The 7,727-nt window shown below is 40.8% G+C and overlaps 1 protein-coding gene across 15 annotated transcripts in view; it reads right to left on the bottom strand.

Annotated features, from left to right (window-relative positions):
• The window catches only part of pknox2 (pbx/knotted 1 homeobox 2), a 462,769-nt gene extending 456,867 nt beyond the window's left edge, over nucleotides 1-5,902 (bottom strand). For 2 of the 15 annotated variants that reach the window (XM_072593097.1, XM_072593102.1), the window contains exon 1: nucleotides 5,834-5,887. The gene's annotated coding sequence lies outside the window, so the exon portion shown is untranslated. Of the gene's footprint in view, nucleotides 1-4,176; nucleotides 4,421-5,833 lie in introns of those variants that run through there. The other 13 variants (XM_072593088.1, XM_072593089.1, XM_072593085.1 and 10 more) reach the window with 11 other exon arrangements.
• Nucleotides 5,903-7,727: the final 1,825 nt, after the last annotated feature.

Below are 7,727 nucleotides of genomic sequence, written 5' to 3'. Positions count from 1 at the left end.
GAAGGTGGGCAGGTTGAATGGAATTTACCCATCAACAATACAAAAACGTACATTTATTCTCCATCCTATTTTTCAATAGAGCAAATATCTCTTGACCTTAAATCCTGGATCTATTTTAAAGGATTTACCCTGTACTTTGTTATAACTAAATTGTTGGAGTGTTGTTGCCAAAAAAAAAATTAAGGAATTTTTCTTTTAATTTATTCACAGGATGTGGGCATCACCGGCTAGGCCACCATTTATTGTTCAATCCTAATTGTTCAGTGGGCAATTAAGAGTCAATGACATTGCTTTGGGTCTGGAGTCACATCTCGGCCAGACTAGGCAAGGACAGCAGACTTCCTTTCCTAAAAATGGACATTGGTGCATCAGATTTTATTTTAAAACTATAATCAACAATGGTGACATGGTCATCATTCGGCCAACTCTTCATTTCAGATAGTTACTGAATTCAAATTGTGCCATCTCTCTCAGTAGAATCCGAACCCATGTTCCTGGAGCATTGGCCTGAGGTTCTAGATTATTATCCATGGCAGCTCCACTCTGCTACCAACTCCACTTCATTCTAGCGCTTTTTTCCGATGGTAACAAAGAACTGAGTCAGACAAACTTGGCTTCATTTACCACACAGCTTATGTCAGTCTTATGTTGTTGAGGACTGAAATATCAGTCACTGTAACAAAGGCACAATGTTCCAATCACTTGTAAAACACACAAAAGGCTGCTTTAAGTCATGATCAAATAGGTAAAATAAATTTGACTGGTCACAAGTTACAGATTACCATTTCAGAATTCCTCCCTCTACACACCAGTCTACCCATCGGTCACAACAATACTACCAACGGTCTTGGATTCACAACCTGGAGGTATTCAGCTGACTGTCCGGTGCTCATGGGTTATTTATGCCAAACTGCTTAGAATGGACAAATGTTTGTTAGAATCAGTTTTGTTCTACACAAGATCAGCCCTCCAGTTCTCTAGGTTGTGTTGTGCTACTTCAGTTTCAATGGCTCCTCTCTTCCTCATCAGTATTAAATAATTACTTAAAAGCCCATTGCTCGATGCTTTCTTTTATAAGCAAATTTGAAAATCGCTGCTGACACCTTTCCCTGATAAAATGTATGCAAACTATTTAGTGGTGTGGACAGATCTGACTCTCTCTCACCAGTTATTCTCGTTAGGGCCAGTACCTGAGGGAAACCAATTGCCATGAATCTCAAAAAGCCTGGATTATAGAAGAAAAAAAAACAAAGCTACAAGGGGAAAAAGGAGGTTAAATATTTGAAGCTGTTTAAATTTTCAATCTTCACAATGACACGTATACCAAAAATGTGATTAGACTTAACTGAAAATTTGAGCTCACTGCTGAACCTCAAAAACTGAAACAGTGAACCCAAGACCAGGGAAATTCCAAACAGGAACACCAGTGCAAGAGCATTTAGGAATGAAATCTAAAAGCCTACTTTATACACACACACACACACACACGAGTGGAAATCCAGATCATGCAGCCACCTCTTCCCACAGAGAAAGGTTGTGGATATTGGGGCAAATGGAGTACCCCAGGTTAAGATCAGCATAATGCCTTTGAGGAAAAGGTAAGAAGAATATGGAGTTAAGATCCTGATCAGCCGTGGTTCCACTGAATTGTTAAACAGACTCAAGGGGATGAATGACCTAATTCTGTTCCTACTTTCCATGGAAAGTCGAATTTCCATGGACCTGCTAGCAGCTTACAGGTTAATAAAACAAATAAAAATCATATGAGAACAGAGAGAGTGCTTCTTACTGAACATTAATTGATTTAATATTCAATCTGTTTCAGATTCACACAAGACTAAATCTGTAAACATCCTTCAAATTCAAGCAGGACAATCAGCCTGTAAAAACACATTTAATTTCATTACACAGGTACTAATACAGTTCAAATGCTATGAACTTGAATGATATCTTCAAAACAAAGTACTTCATGGATTAAGATTTTAATGGAACTTTTCTGTTAAATATGCAGTGCCCACCAATGCTGAAAAATTGCATTACACACAATAACTGCACAACTCAAAGACTAAATCATTGATAGACTGTGCCACACAGAGTTGCCTCTTTTGCAAAACAGACTGGAAAGATGGAAGACGAAGTGACAAAAGATCCACCAGTACTTTACTGGCCAGCTGGCGTAACCTTTGGAGAAGGACAAGTTACTCTGCAGTACCATATTCACTTAGATAACAGTGAAAGCCAAGCACAATTCAACCTGGGCAGGATTTCAAAATTACACAGGGCAAGAGTATCTCTGACATTAACAAGCAAGAAAGGAATCAAAAATCACAAGCTATACCGCCCAGCTACTGGAATATATGACTGAAGGAACAATGATTTCTGCCGTTTATTGAACAAAGAATTTCCAAAACATTTTCAGCAAAATAAAACCAAAAATCTCATGGCTCACATTTATCATCAAGACTTTGCCTTAAGCTCCTGAATATTCTTGATTGAAATGATCATTAACACAACATATTAATAAAAGTAAGTTAGTCTGAACTTTCACATTTTAACAGTGAACAATTATTTTGCAGGTTTCAGATTGAACTGCACAAAGAGAAAATAAAGAGTGAAAATACTATTGACTACAGCATAAAACAGCAGCTGTTGCAGAAATTGCACTACATGTGTCTGTGGCTGCAGCTAAACCATATATTTTGCTAAATGTGTAAAAGAGAATATTGAATGAAAAGTTATATTTAAAATAAATGAGGCATTATTTCCATACTACAGAATTTCAGGTATTTTACATAGTACAATATTTATAGTACAGAAAATGACAAGGCCTAATGATTCTATACCTGTATACGTACTCCATACAAGCTCCCTCCAATGTGATTCGTGACCCTTCTACTCTAATTAGCCTTGTGTGGTTATCTATTTTCTCCTCTGATGCATGAATGCAATTCACCTTCACTAATTTCAAGGATACAGGTATTTGATAAGAGTTTTTGGTATTCGAAATATATAATAAAACACTTAAAAAATTGAGGTCCAACCACCTCTACAGTGTTGCAGGAAGATGAATCTAAAGTTGATGGCACACATGAGCCGATGGAGATCACGAGTGCTGGTCATTGACAGAGAGGGTGTGCTTCTGTGACCATCTCAATCCAACTATTTGGACTCATTCAGTTCCCTTGTATTTGCAGTCTTACGTCAGTCCAGGATGCTATCCCCATGTCCTCTGCTCACTTGCCAAACCAAACCAAAACTCCAAAAATTCAACACGACGAATTAGTTAGCATTTCTTCAAAATTTCCTCAGTGAAAGCTGTCTCTCAGAAACACGTTGTATTTTGCATTCTATTATTGGAGGGGTATTTAGCTCAAGAGAGTTGCAGAGTGGGTGGCAATACACATACACTTTGCAAGATGAGACAGATACCCTCCCCCAATCCCTACCTATAAATAGTTCAGTAATCCAGCTAGTGATTCCTCCTCCAGATTTCTGCAAACACTTCACATCATCTTGAAGAAAACAGGAAATGAAACAGCAAAGAATTGGGAACACCAATAATAATGTCTTGTGGTGCCTCTCCTTCCCCAGCCAGCACACAAGCAAGTTTGGATTTGGAAATTGGTTATTTCCACGCAAAAGATCACGCAATAAAACCGTGAAACAGGCACTAATCTCCTTAAGGAGAATGATTTGAAGGCAAAGTTATTGACTGTATGCTTGCCTTTTTAGTTTTAGCTGGGACCCTCCAATTTAAAACAGATTAGCAAATGCAACACATTTATATTTTATGTATATTTCATGTAAAGTTTCCTTTGACAATAGCACTGCAAATAAAAAAAAGTTCAACATGTTAAGGCTACATGATCAGAGCTAACCTGATCATACAACTTTTTTTACTCCAGATATAAACATCTTGCCTGGTTGTGACTTTAATGTTTTGCTCTCGCACGAGCTCTGAGCCTTTAAGAGGGAGAGTTGGATCAGACTACTCAATAGAAAACAATGCCGAAATGACAAATACCACTTTGTGTGCACCAACAGTGACTGAAGCCCTGAACTGGGAGGTACACCCAGGTTCACATCGAACACAGACCCAGATACATCTACGAGCGCAGGGTGTCAAAACATGTATACTGTATGTTACAATCAAGCTTCGGCTCTCCAACTGCATACCTGCTTCCTGCACAGAATTCCACTGCGCCGTTCTGGTTTACTCCCATTGCATAGGAGTCACTGCAATCCCAGCAAAACCCTAATAGCAACATAGAAATTCTTAGCAAATTAGTTCTGCGTTTGCTGGGACTGGCCTGAAGCGAACACATCCGTTGTCCAGTCAGCTCCATCGCCCTACTGATCGGAGGCTCCGATCCTGTGAGGAAGCATGCTAATTTATTGATACTGCTAAACAAATTCCTCACAATATCTTCGCTTTAAGTCAACAACTGGGGCTTGCGCGAGCAAATTAACTCCACGCTTGATTGCAAGCGGCTCGCAGCTTCCTCTCCCCCCCTCCCCAAAAAAAGGTACCGAATGTTAGAGGCGAGTAGATATTAGAAGCTGCATGGCGAGACTTTATACACAGAGGCTACAAGGAGGAGACTGAAATCGATTTATTTCCTTTTAATTAATCATTTAAACGCATTTCACGAGGCACATCTAAAAGTGGAATTTAAAAAGAGTATGCCAGCCAAAATAAACCGTTTCTGAAATCTACAATGTAAGTTCTCTGATAAGCAAATTGTTCCATTTCCTCTTGCTTCATTTCCATAGTAACAGAATATAGAGCAAATATTAATTTGTAACAAATGTGTTGCAACATTCCTGATGATACATCAAAAGGATAAAAAAGCACTTTTCAAGAAAATAACATCCCCTGAATTCACTCCATCACATAAACGTATAAAACGATACAATTTCAAATCCATTAGAAAATGTGACTGGTGATTTACAAGCACAGAGCAAAGATATCAGACCTTCAAACTCTGCTCGGAAGTACCCAGCGCCCCCTCTTATTGTGCTTAAAAAAATAAAAATTTTGCGAAACCAAACTTAATTAAGATTGGCAAAAAAAATACAAACTGAAATATAATGAAGGACAACTGATCAAATGCTCTTATTAATCAATACTACCTCTTGACACAGAAAGAAATTACATCAGGTCAACAGTTGTATCAAACAGATTGGGGGGGGGGGGAGAGAAAGAGTGTGGGGGGGATGAAGAGCGGAAAGGAAAAAAAAAGACATCGAAAAGGTTCTTCCGATAGTGCGAATGGGAATCTCCTCCCTATTTGCATCCAGAAAGTGGAAGGGAAAATGTATAAAACAGAATCGATTGCAAAAAAAACTACAAAACAAAACATTTCAGGAGTCTGATTAATGCATCACTCAGTAGCTCCCCGGTTGAAAAGTCGAAAATGTTGAGAAGTTGAGATTGAGGCGCCCAACACAGTACAATGATCAGACAGCTAATGTGGAAAGATTCTATTTGCAGACGCACACAGAAAAGACTCCCCCGCTCATCGCTTAACAATGCAGCTACTTTCCCACCCATCAGCTGTAAAACTGGAGAGAAGAAAGAGGTGGGGAGACAGAAAAGGGAAAAAAAAAATTAGAGATGGAAAGGCGGAGGGGGAGAGAGAGAGAGAGAGATGCAAGAGCAATGGATAAATAAAGCTGTGCCCTTTCTTCCGGCTGGGACAATGAGTGAAATGAAGTGTCTAGAGCTGGGAGCTCCTGTGCGCAATGTATCCGTGTGCGCCGCTGGTTACACTGTATTGCCCCGTGATACAGTGTTGCACCGCGGTGACTCTGCCTGTGAATGACAGCTTACCTTCATGCCAATCTTCATCAGACTGACACCGCCGCCGCGCCGCCACGCGCCCACATCGATACATCCCCATGACGTCAGCGCGCCCCGGCTCCACCCCCTCCACTCCGCCCCGCCTGCTCCCATTGGTCGCTACCCCCCGCCCACGCCCCGCCCCACGGACCCATTGGACCCAGCCGGAGAGGTGGCCCCGCCCCCCTCCTCCCCAGCTGGAGCCGGGAGAAGGAGCGATTGTGTCACTCAGTCCATCCCTTCCCGCAGGGACCGCCCCCTACCCGATCAGAAACGTGGGTGGTGGTGGTGGGGCGAATGAGAAAGTGTGCCATTTAACCCACCCCTTCACCCGCTGCCCCCGCCCCCTGGAACCAATCTCGGGCATTGGTGAGAGTGGAAAGTGCAATTGTGTCATTTGGTCCACCCCCTCCAGTTGGCCCCGCCCCTCCACCCCAACCGGGACTGGGCTTGTGGGGCCCGCCCTAGATACGTCTATCCCACCATCCTTGTCACTTATTGGGAAGCACCGCTGTCCATCAACCATTGCCATGACGCCTGTTGCCCTAAGATATTAATATTCATCAGTTGGGATGAAGGGGACCCATGAGCATGCCTATCCGCCCATAGCGTCCCAATTGATGAGGGGCATTGAGGAATAGTGCAAACTTGCATTGAGCCACCCAGCTTTCAATCCCCTAATAGGTGAAGTAAAACATCAGAGATGCAACGCATTATATTTTTATAGAAACATAATTAAAAATGTATGAACATTTCAGCTCTTTTTTTCTCTTTGCTGAGACAGTCAGAACCAAGTTATTGTTACTGTTTTAATTTCCTTTCTCTGTGCCCCCACGGTAAATTTCCATGTGTCAAGTAATTTCTAACTTGGAAGGAGCTTCCAACAAATACCATAAATAGTTGCCAGGTAGGTCATTTCTCTTTCAGAGGAGACAAAGCCAAGAAGTTCTAAGTCCAGTAACTGTATCTATCTCAAAAATACTGAATTGGACAACCAACTTAAAGGAAGAAAAGCAATGTGTATTTACATAGCATCTTAATGTAATTAAATTTCCCAAGACGTTTCACAGGATTTTTCACTGAGCTACATATAAGAAAAAAATGTTTGTGCAAATAATCAAAAGCTTGCTTTGAATTTTAAGCAATGTATTGAAGAATGAATGGTAAGTTAAAGAGGGAAGAAAACTAAAAGGAAATCCCAGCTCCTAAAGCTGCCAGCAGAGAAGCATTTAAAATCAAGGATACTTAAGAGCCAAAGTTGGTGAGGTACAATTCTTAAGGGGTAAAAAGGCCAGGGCTGAAAGAGATTGCAGTAATAGGGAAGGGTGAGCTGTTGAAGGGATTTGAAAACAAGATTGAGAATTCTAAAATCAAGGTGTTACCTACCTGTGTTGAATTAAATCAGTGAGATGCATAAGTGTAATATTCATGGGCTATGGCATAGCAAGTTCTGGTGATACAGTAGCAGCATCCTGACCTTTAAGTCAGGAGGACAGAGTTCAAGTTCCATCTGTTTTAGAAGTGCATAATAACATCTTTGAACAAGCATAAGCAGTCTTAGTGATGGGGCACAAATGTGGTAGGAAGTTCAATTTAGAGTGAATGTAACACCAAGATTGCAAACAGTCTAGCTCAGCTTCAGACCGTTGGCAGAAGGAGGGTTAAAGTTGGTCACAAAGGAACAGATTTACAGATGAGGACTGAATATTTTTGTTAACCCAATATTCAGCTGGAGGAAATTTCTGCTCACATAGTCAGCATATAAATAGTCTAATGATTAGATAAGGTAACAATATCAATAAAAGTAAATGATAGCTAGAGGCATGCAAAATTGTGTACATGTGGAAACTGATGATGCATTTTCAGATGACGTTACCGATGACCA

Source organism: Chiloscyllium punctatum, chromosome 23 (genome assembly GCF_047496795.1).
Source record: "Chiloscyllium punctatum isolate Juve2018m chromosome 23, sChiPun1.3, whole genome shotgun sequence".
Lineage (NCBI taxonomy): Eukaryota > Metazoa > Chordata > Chondrichthyes > Orectolobiformes > Hemiscylliidae > Chiloscyllium > Chiloscyllium punctatum.
This window is presented reverse-complemented; position numbering and strand designations above follow the sequence as displayed.